The sequence below is a fragment of the Arvicola amphibius genome, chromosome 18, assembly GCF_903992535.2.
Source record: "Arvicola amphibius chromosome 18, mArvAmp1.2, whole genome shotgun sequence".
Classification (NCBI taxonomy): Eukaryota; Metazoa; Chordata; class Mammalia; order Rodentia; family Cricetidae; genus Arvicola; species Arvicola amphibius.
In genome coordinates, this window is record NC_052064.1 from 9,087,113 (window position 1) to 9,098,748 (window position 11,636).

At 40.5% G+C, this 11,636-nt stretch overlaps 1 protein-coding gene across 5 annotated transcripts in view; it reads right to left on the reverse strand.

The window, feature by feature from the left end:
- Tyms (thymidylate synthetase) overlaps positions 1 to 11,636 on the reverse strand; it is a 34,203-nt gene that overhangs the window by 21,958 nt on the left and 609 nt on the right. The window contains exons 3-4 of one of the 5 annotated variants that reach the window (XM_038315562.1): positions 11,295 to 11,347; positions 9,177 to 9,325 (exon numbers count right to left, since the gene is read on the reverse strand). The gene's annotated coding sequence lies outside the window, so the exon portion shown is untranslated. The other 4 variants (XM_038315561.1, XM_038315563.1, XM_038315564.1 and 1 more) reach the window with 4 other exon arrangements.

An 11,636-nucleotide genomic window follows, 5' to 3' on the forward strand; every position in this document is an offset into this window, starting at 1 on the left:
GTTTAATGAATTGTTATTTATATGGTTTTATAGAGCAGAAGTGGGTGGATAAAGAAAAGAACCTCTTGTTAAAAATCTCACATGCCTACCGCTTATATTTTAAGGGGAGCAGTGTTTGGGGTGTGGCTCAGGACTAGACTGCCTTCTGGATAGGGCAGAGTCCTGCTGACCATTAGGCCTTTACCCAAAAAACTTGATTGAAGCAGAAGCCTCTGCTTTGTCCCTTCCACAGTACATTCTCTCCATCTCATCAAAGGGGGGAATTTAAATATATAAGCACAAGTGGAGGTATGAGAAACGGAAATTTCTATGGTGAATCTAGTTAAGTTTGGGACAACAAGGAAGAGTTGTAGTAAAACAGTGAAAATCATGTCTAGTGATGTTTGGAAAAACATTTTATCTTACATGTACAATATCAAATATGATACAATTATAGCTAGGGGATTATTCATAGAATAATAAATAGATAAAATGTATGACAGTTGCCTTTGTTTTATTTTTGGTAAGGGGAATGGGTTCTAACTTGATAGCCCAGGTTGGCCTGGAACTTGTCTATGCCAATCAGGTTGACTTGAACTTTCTACCCCTCTTAGCTCTGTCTCTCAAGTGCTGTGATTACAGGCATACGAGCTACAGTGCCCTCCTCACTTTTCTGATTCTGAGTTTTGTAATCGCAGAACTTTGGAAAAAAGCAAAAAAAAAAAAAAAAAATATCCCCACAGTGGCCCCTCGTGGGACGGCTGACCCTCATGGGACCTTCCTTCCCTCCCACTATATATTTTAAAAAGAATAACATCTATTATAGCACAGGCTGGGTTCAAACTCTTGATTCTCTAGCCTTAGCGTCCTTAGAGCTGGGATTATAGGTGTGTGCCACTGCATCTTGTTCATCAGTAATAAATTTAAAATTATAATCTGCAGATGTAAAAATTTTAAACGTAAAACACTCACTGTTAAGGAGGGAAGGGAGTGGGAACTGGGATTGGTATGTAAAATAAAAAAAGATTGTTTTCTTAAAAAAAAAAAAAGAACTAGTGGACAAGCCTAAGCTAATGGTCAAACTTTCATAAAACAAAACACTGTTAAGTACGGAGTCTGTATATGTGTAATGTGTATGCATACAAACAAGCATATAGTATGTGAGAACATATGTAAAAATAAAGACATAAGTACTAATTCTAGATTAACCATTTGCATCTGTTCTGCTTTGAGACGGTGTTTCTTTTTTCTTTTTTTTTTTTTTTTTTTTTTTTTGGTTTTTCGAGACAGGGTTTCTCTGTGGCTTTGGAGCCTGTCCTGGAACTAGCTCTTGTAGACCAGGCTGGTCTCAAACTCACAGAGATCCGCCTGCCTCTGCCTCCCAAGTGCTGGGATTAAAGGCCTGCGCCACCACCGCCCAGCGACGGTGTTTCACAGTGTAGAGGAGTCTGGCCTTGAACTCACAGAAAGTCACCAGCCCCAGCTTCTGGAAGGCTGGGGTTAGAGGCCCGAGTCACCACACCTGGCTGCTGCCCTTGAACTCTAAAGGCTGTGAGCCAGCCTGCTGGTCCAAGATTCTGAGGGTGGAGCCTAGGCTTTTGTGCTCACAAGTGAAGTGCTCTACTGAGTTGCATTCCCCCACTTCCTTTATTTACTTATTTACTGTCTTGGAGCAGGATTTTATTAAATGTCTTTACAGAGCAATCCAGCTTTCAAATGCAGCTGCTGGGACTCTGTTTGCCCTTAGGCTCTAGCTATGGAACCAAGGGGGTTCTGAGGGCTCTCTCCAGTTCCTTCTGAGGGGATAAAAGGACTGCTACCTGGAAGAGCGACACAGGCTTCATCTGATTTTGTAATGTCTAATTCCAATGTAAGTGCTGGGTCCATGGAGTTTTGTTATGTCCTTTGTAGTTTTAAAATAAATTGCTTTCTAAAAATAAGTTTTATATGGGTGGAGGGGAAGGGAGGGAAGGGGGAGGAGGAGGGGAGGGAGGGGGGAGGAGGAGGGAAGGAGATGGAAATTTTTAAATATAAAAAAAAATAAACCATGAGGAAAAAAAAATAAAAATAAGTTTTAACAGTATGGGATCACAGTGGGACAGCTGTTCCCTTGTATTTTATCTCTATGACAACCAAGTTACATTGCACTTATGCTGTATTACCCGATATAGGCCACATCTATTAACTGCTATAGTTTGGATCTGGAATATTTTCCAAAGACCTAAGTGTTAAAAGCTTAATACCTAGTCTAAAGGCGAGGGAAACTGTATGAGGTGGGTTCTAGTGGAAAGTCTTTAGGCCACTGGGAATAAAGGGCTCTTTCTTTCTCCTTTGCTCTCCTCATTTCTTTAGTACACAATCCTGCAAGTGACTTTTCAAATGCTTGAATAATGAAAGTCACTGATACTTCAGGCCATTTGCCTAATGCTTAAAAGACCTATTTGAAGTGGATCTGTTATCCTCATTGTCAAATGATAAAACAGTATCTCATAGTCACCCAGTGAACAATTCAGGGGGAATAAACTCCACCAGCCTTAAGTAAGCAAAACATTAAGGGTGTGGGGCACAGTAGTTTATAACCCAAACTATAAAAAGTAGTATCTTCCAAAACATATTCTAGCAACACAAATTCAAGATGTCGAGAGTTTCTGACACCAATTCCAAGGTGGGGTAGACGTGTGTGTGGTCGAGGAGGTATGCAGAAAGAGGTAATCCCACGTAGTTAGTGGATCCTTTCTAAAAGAGGGGCTAAGAAAACTGTGAAGTTGGCTGAAGAGGAGAAAGAATGAAACAGAGAAGAGAGAGGGAGAAAAAAAAACAGCAAGTATTCACACTCTTGTTCAACAGTGCAAGGAACCTGCCCTTTACAAATTCAGTATACCTGGGAACTGAGAAATAAGATCCCAGGCTGGCAATACTGAGCACAATGGGGAAAGAAGCATTATTGATGCTTAAGAGGCCTAGTTAACTATATAAACACTGTACTGCTATGTGGTGGTATTTTCTTTGTGATCTAACAAATAAAGCTTGCCTGAAGATCAGAAGGCAGAGCTAAGCCACTATTAGCCACAGAGGCCGAGCAGTGGAAACACACACCTTTAATCCCAGCACTTGAGAGGTAGAGGCAGACCAAGCTCTGTGCGTTCAAGGCCACCTTTTGCTACACTAGAGTAAATCAGTCTAAAAGAGAAAAAGAGCCAAGTGGTGTGGGTCACACATTTAATCCAAGCACTAGGGAGTTGGAGCCAGGAAGTGATTTGACTGGGCAAAAAGAAGGATATAAAGCAGAAGGAGACAGCTCAGAATTCAGTCTGAGGTTTCATAGGGATGACATCCAGTCTGATGACTTGTAGAGACAGGATTGCCCATTCGGTCTAAGAATTCAGCAGAAGAACTAGTGCTTCTCTCATCTGTCACCTTTCACCCCCTAGTATCTGACTCTGGGTTTTTATTATTAAGATCAATTAGAATTCACGCTACATTGGGTATAGTTCAGCAAACTATTAAAATCATCTTTTTCTGTTAGTTGAGCACAGTTTTAGAATAAATAAAGACCTTGCTCCTCTTGAATTTCAGAGCATGCAAAGGCTTAGGAATCTGTGATGCATTAAGTCACAGGATACAAAGATGTTTCATTAACAGAGAACATTAATCTGTAAACATAGTTATCTTAAGCATGGTGTTTTGGTTTGCTTTTGCTTGCTGTGTGTGCATGCATGCATGTGCGTGTTGGGGGGGGGAGAGTAGAGGTACTTATTGAGAGAGTGTCTAATGTAGTCTAGTCTGACTCTGATTTCATTATAGAGCCAGAGTCAGCCTTGAATGCCTGATCCTTCTACTTTTACCTCCTAGATTCTCAGATTCTAAACATATGACACTGTGTTAGGCTTTAGCTGGGTGGGAAATAGTTTGCTTTTCATGATATTTTTGTTTTTGTTGTATGACCCTGGCCCAGGACCTCCTACTTGCCCTTAACTATACCCCCAGTCTAAGCAGTGTGATTAATTCAAACAAATACTACATTGAAAAGTTAAATAAATTAAAATTTTTTTATAAGTTTCAGTATCATTCCATGTATGCATACATGTTTATTTATAAGGAAAATGTTAAAAATACAGAGAAGGGTATAAAACGCATGCTTAACATTACAACTCAGTGGTAACCTTGATTCATATTACGGTATATCTAATGACATCTTATTTCTAAAAATTACTTTTTATTTTTAATTATGTGGGGTGTCAGGGGTGTTTATGTGCACATGAGTGTAGATGCCCACGAAGACTGGAGATACAAGTGTTGTGAACCATTGGATTTGGATGCTAGGAACCAAACTCAGATCCTCTACAAGAGCAGTTAGCACTCTTAAGTACTCAGCCATTTCTCCAGTCCCTCTAATGACATTTTAAAAGTCAGTGTGTCTTTTATATCATCGTGTTCAAGAACAGGAGAACTCTGCCCTTCCTCATTTTTAGAGAGCTACATTGGCCCAGATTCACTGGCTGGTGAAGGGCAGAGGAGAGGCAGCAGAGAGGATAAAGGTTCCTGTTGATTGTACTGTGACTTTTCCTATTGGTACAAACACTTCAACAGTTTTTGTTTTGTGAGGAAGCCTGATGCAAGAGCTTTATAACTTCGCAGTTAAAGAATCTCGTCTTTCCTGAACTTTGATTTTATTAACTTACCCTATTTAGATTTAATTGTAAACAAAGCCTAGAATCACCTGAGGGAACTGCCTAGATTAGATTGGCCTTTGGGCATGTTTTTGGGGGATTATACTGATTATTATTTAATGGAGGAGGGCCCAGCTCACTTGGGTGGCACTGTAGCAGGCCCCCAGACCTTAGCACAAGTGTTTCCATGATGGAAGTATCATTCAGACTGTAAACTCTGTAGTAGACAGCACCACCTGCCAAAATGAAAACAATGACCTAATCCATCAAAGTCCATAGTTCTGGGAAACTCTCTATATGTACTAACCTTGAGTTTTAGTTCTATAGTTCTGCTTCTGGCTAACTGTCCTTGTTAACTGAAGTAGACAACAGAGAGCATGGTGTTTGTGCTTAAGAGCTCACCCCGAGAAAGGCTCAGTGGTGCACCATGATTCCAAATACCTATTGTAGTTGCCGGCCAGCTACTGAAGACTTTTTTTTTTTTTTTTTTTTTTTTGGTTTTTCGAGACAGGGTTTCTCTGCAGCTTTTTTAGAGCCTGTCCTGGAACTAGCTCTTGTAGACCAGGCTGGCCTCGAACTCACAGAGATCTGCCTGCCTCTGCCTCCCGAGTGCTGGGATTAAAGGCGTGCGCCACCACCGCCCGGCCTACTGAAGACTTTCAATTTGCTAACACCCATGTCAGAGCAGTGTTCTTTGGGGGATACCTCACTACAGCACCATCGCCTGGGCGGGTAGTCCTGGGCTGTATGAAGAAAGTTAAGCAAGGGTCCTGAGAGATGGTTAAGAACACCGGCTGCTCTTCCAGAGGACCTGGGTTTGATTACCAGCAATCACATGGCAACTTACAACTGTCTAGAACTCTACCCTCAGGGAATCCAATATTCTCTTCTGGTCTTTGCAGGCACCAGGCATGCGTGTGGTACACAGATATACATGTGGACAAAACAGCCATACATATAAAATTATTTTTTACATAAAAATAAAACTAGTTAAGCATGAGGCTGTAGCTGGTTATAGTAGTGCATGTCTTAATCCCAGCAAAGACAGAGAGATGAGTGTGAGTTTGAGGCCAGCCTGGTCTATATGGATAGAGTTCCCAGGACAGCCAAGCTCACATAGCAAGACACTGTCTCAAACAAACAAACAAACAAACAAACAACAACAGAAAGACCTAAGGTCATGAGCAAGGTAGCAATCAGCATTCCTCCATGGTTTTTGTTCAAGTTCTTGTTTGAGGTACTGCTATGACTTCACTCAATGATGGTATCCTAGTTACTTTTCTATTGTTCCAATAAGAAGACACCATGACCGAGGCAACTTATAGAAGTGTTTAGTGAAGGTTTGCAGTCTCAGAGGGTTAGAGTACATGCCCATCATGGTGAGGAGCATGACAGCAGGTGGCATGTTGCTGGAATAGTGGCTGAGTCTTTATACCTTTGTCCACAAACACGACGCAGGGAGAAAGCTAACTGGGAATCACATGGGCTTTTGAAGCCTCAAAGTCCACCCTCCAGTGACATAACCTCCAACAAGGCCACACCTCCTGACCTAGATGGCTGAAGGATTCCAAGAGATGATATGTTTTGTATTAGACATTTACTGTCACTATTCCCAGATGGTCAGACTATAAGCCCACCAGGGAAGGACTAGCATGGGGCCTTCCACACAGTCCTAATGAGGAGCTGTTTTAGGTTTCTTCACCATCTTTGGATTGCTGCCAAAAGGGAGGGCTGGCAGCTGCCAGCTGGGCCATCTCCTTCCTGCCTGGTAAGCGACCATTACACAGGTTTGCGGTCAGCTTGGCAGCTTCTGCCCTCACTGCTTTGTGGATTCCCAGAGACCACAGTGCTCAATAATTGTAAGATTCTGGAAACTGGAATTCATCTGCTCCAACTTTATAGGAACTTAGGTAAAGATACAGTTGTGCATTGAACTCCATTGGTATTTTCCTTGATTACGCATGTGTATGTGCGTTATTTGTACACATGCACATGTATGGGGCCCAGGAGTAAACGTCAGATGTCTTCATCTAGTGCTAGGGTTTCGGTCACATGCCACCATACTTCTGTGTTGCTGCTCTGAACTCAGATCTCCAAGTTTGTGCAGCAGGCACTATACCAGCTGACTGAGCTCTCTCTCCAGCCCCCATTTGTGCTTTTTAGTTAATCATTTAATAAAGGGGAGGTTTGATGGGAGAGAAACAGGGTGCTGTTTCTGCATGGATCTCAGCTCTTGCAGAATAGAACAATTCTGGAAGTGATGCGCAGCATTCTGAATATGATCAATACTACTACACTGTACTCAGAAATGATTAAGACAGAGGTGGGAGCACAGCTCCGTCATGATGTGTGAGGTCCTAAATTTTATCCTTAGCACCACAAAAGGGAATTGAAAAAGAAAAAGATAAAGATGGTAAATTTCATGTAAATATATTTTCCCAAATTTCAAAATTTCTTTAAAAATAAAAAGTAACTGTCAGCATTAACATTTAAAATACTTTCTAAATTTCTTTTGTATTAATTAATTATTGATTAATTTATTTATTTTTGCTTTGTGACAGGAGTCCCTCTTCTGTGGCTCAGACTGACCTGGAACCAAATATTTAATTGATCTTGAACTTGTGGTAATCCTTTTGTCTCAGACTCTGAATATTGGGATTACAGACATAAGTCACCTACCTAGACTTTCCAAACTATTCAATTACAGTGTTTATTTCTGTGTTAATTATGTTGATTAAAAGTAGTATTAAAATATAACCTCTTGAAAATATTTACATTGAATGTTGTATTAATTGTTACTATTATTAAACTATGAAGTATGTAGTATAGTTCTATACAATAGTTAAGGAATATTTTTTCACATTTTCCAAGAACACTTGATATAATATTTATTTATTGGAAAAATACATATCTGGACTATAGCCATATAAAAAGTTGTATGATTTTTAAAAATAGATTGGAAAATGTGGCTCAGTGGTAGAGCCCAGCATGTATTCTATCCCTAGCATCTCAAAAAGTAAAAATAGAAATATAAAATGGGATTGGGATGTACTCAGTAGTAGAGTCCCCTGTTACAACCACTGACAATGCTAATATAAAGGTAATAAATGGGCTAGGCCAGTGTGCTATGTGATATACTCTGGAGTCTGTGAGAATGCTGTCAGACATTTCATCTGCCAACTGTATGAGGACCCTGAGGAAGGGGTCCCTTCATTTTATAGGTATTGGCCAGGCCTCCCCTAGTTCTCTGTCTACTTTCCTTCTAACTGTAATAATGAGGACCCTTCTCAGAGGACTCAAGTGTACTAAGACATTTTTATAGAGCTGCAGCTAGCCTAACTCTCAATTCTTTCACCTTTATTTACTTGCATGTGCATGTGCATTTATGTGCATGTGTGGGTACAGGTGGCCATGGTGTGCATGTGGAGGTGAAAGGAGAACTTGTAAAAAGTCCATTCTCTTCCCACTGGTGGTTTCCAAGGACTGAACTCCGGTCATCAGGCTTGGTGGAAAGTGCTTTTATCCACTGAGCCATCTTGCTGACCTGCAATTATACTAACTCTTAAAAAAAGAAAGGCTAGGGGGCTTTAAAGGATTCTTGGGGGAAAGAAATCTAGCGAGGGAAACCCATGGATAATTTAACTTTTTTGTTTATTTTTTTTATTTTATTTATTTTTTGTTTTTTGGTTTTTCGAGACAGGGTTTCCCTGTAGTTTCTAGAGTCTGTCCTGGAACTAGCTCTTGTAGACCAGGCTGGCCTCGAACTCAGAGATCCGCCTGCCTCTGCCTCCCGAGTGCTGGGATTAAAGGCGTGCGCCACCACCGCCCGACCCATGGATAATTTAAGGTCAAGAAATAGGGCAGACTGACTGTCCTTCGTTATAAGCTCGTTATTGTGTCAGGCTTAACAGTGGTGCTCCAATCAGATCTGGGAAATCCGATGATATTTTCTAACAGCCAGGAAATGTACTCAAATGTACTCAAAATGTGGAATTCAAAGCTGGGTGTGATGGTAGATACACATAATTCTAGCGCTTAGGAAGTGGAAAGGTTGAGAGTTCAAAACCAGCTTCAGTTATAGCCTGGGTTACACGAGACCCTGATTCAAAATAAATAAATAAATCTAAAGGAAAATAAAGATGGAATTCTTAACCATCCTCACCCTAAGTATATTTAGGAGTAGTGTCTAATTATTTATTGATTATTAGTGACAGGGACTAGAAATCCTTGATCTAGTCAAAACCTCTCCAAACACTTTTGACATATCAGCTTAAATGAGACTAAAAGTGAAGAATTTTGAGAAAGCAGTCTTCTGAACTAGGTATCAATCCCTAAATCGTTGTGTTCAAGCTCCTGTGGAAGATGATTAGACAGGAAAATGTAAAGCTTCCTCCAGCTTCTCCAATCTAAACTGCTCTCCTGAAATATGTCATAGGGAAGGGAGTCACTCATTAATGGCACGTATTTACTGTTGCAAAAGTCGTAGCCTGGAAGTGCTTAAGAACAGGTAGTTGTCAGTGATGGTACCTGCTTTTCTTCTTTACATTTCTTCAAGGTTTTCATCAGTCATGCGTGCTCCATCTCTCTCCTTTCCATCATGATTTTCATCTGCCTAGCGCCAATCAAAGCCTTCTCCAGCTCTCCTCCTGTATCTTTCTTCCCCGCCTCTGGAAGACCTAGAAGACATGTTTGAGGTTTCTTTTAACTTTATTAGGGAACAGTTACCTCACCAGTTTTCTGGGCCCCCTACACAGCAGCTTGATTGCTCTTGTGCAGCCTTTCAATCTAAAGCGCTTCATGATGAATTAGCTGTCAGTTGTCTTGGTGACCTGCCTTCTGATTGTCACGTGGGAGATCCTCAACAAATCTGAGCTTATTTGATCTCAGTCTTGTCATTTTCCACAAGCCCTGTTTTCCTTTATCCACTTTTCTCTATCACTGGGTACCCAGGGATGTTTGTATTAGAAAAAAATCAGAATTTCTTTTATAGTTTATATGAAGCATTCAGCAGAGGACTTCAGTGAACAATTTCCCCTTTTTCAGTTTAAATTATCTTCCAAGAAGCCATCAGACTAAGAATGTATGTTATATAATACATACATAGTAACTTTTAAGTGTGGCAACTCAAGAGATTATAGAAAAATGTTCCGAGTTCCTAATCTAAATGTGATTTTATGTCACATGAAGGCAAATCTGAATTATTTTCTAAAAGAAGAGAAAAGAACTTGTTATGGGGATGTAAAGAGGGCACAGCTCTTTTCTCTTAGCTCCATTCTAGACATGACTAGCTAGGATACGTTAACACACCCAGAGGCATGGATGATGAGAGAAAAAGAGAGAGAAGCTGCTACTCAGTCTGGAGTGTCACCTTACGACCACAGGTGGTAAGACAGGACGACTGACCAGAAAGACCTAGGAGCAGGCGCTGCTGACAGCACTGTGGAGCCACCATGCTGCCCCAGACAGCCTACATCTGACTTCTCACTCCCGAGGAAACATCCTGGAACTTGTTGTTTGCTGGTTTTGTGAAGTTAGGGATATAACTCAACCCTGGCTATACAATAAATTTAAGGACAGTCTGGAAAATGACTCAGAAACAAAGTAAAACAAAATTAAAAAGGAGGTTATGTATAAGAGTGTATATACATGTGTGCACACACAAACCTTCTATCCTAACCACGTGAGCATGCGGAAGCATTCACACTCCAGTAGCAAAGAGGGTGAGCTCCCAATTCTTTGTTATAAATACCTATCGTCTTTACAAACCAAAAAGCAAAAGCAAGCTCCTTGTAGAAACAGCTGTCAGATCATTTTGAGAAGGTAAATAAGATACCTAAGCATTTTTAGGAAAATGCAGAGAAACTCCTCCAGCAATACTAAACTGACTCTCAAAATCTTTTTTTGACAATATGTGCTAAATAAAACTCAATATTTGAAACACTTAAAAATTTAAATTAGATGGATGATATATGCAGCCTCAAAGAGAAAAATAAACTATTAAAAGCACAGAGGAAAGTTTTCACTTCCACCAATGGAGAATAATTCATACTTCTTCCATCAACTTATCTACTCATATATGAAAATACCTTTGATCTTTTACCCGTGGGTAGGCTGTATAAATATATGCACTCCACTTTCACAAGTGAACACACCCAGGAAAGGAAGAGGAAGACAATCAACTCTCTCAGAAGGGAGGAGTCCCACAGTGTATTTCCAGAAGACAGTTGGAGCTACATCTTCTGAGCCTGCTTAATACTAAGGCCTGGGACATGCAAAGTTACAGAATGGACCGCTAAAAGGATGTTGGGAGGGAGGATGAGTAAACATACTTACTGTTCTTAAAGAAATACTAGTTTCCAAAAATAAAAAAAAAAATGCTACCATCCTACCTTAGAGTAGCTTACAGAATAATAACAGAACCTGCAACGTACAGAGTACCATTAGTTTGAGATTAAAGTAGTAAATACATGAAGACACATGACAGCTATTGTCCCATCACTGACAGTATTAAAATTATACTTTAACCTAATTTCTGGAACGTTCTGTAGAAGTAGCCTAAAAAGCAAACTAAAATTTAATGGGGAAAAGTCTAGTGAAATAGTAATCAAAACATTAAGAAATTAACAGTATCCAAAGTATACTAACCAAAAATTCAAACGTCTCCACATTGGTTCTTCAGATTTCCAAGTAAAGCTTTCCTGGAACGGGTCGTTGTAATACAAGATTTCTCAACATGCCTTTCCATATGAAACGAGCTTGTGGGAATAAAACCTCTCCAGGAGCTAGCTGCTTCATCAGAGCTCCAGCTCCAATTTCCTCCGACTCCAACATCAATGCAAGAACAGTTCCCATAAACAGGGACAGGAATGAGGGTACAGAGGAGCATCCATTCTTTTGTTTGGGGGGGCAAAACCAACCAACATAAAGGTCCAACGATGCCGTCTGCACCTATCCCCCCCCCCCCCCCCCGCCCATGAAAATCCTGAA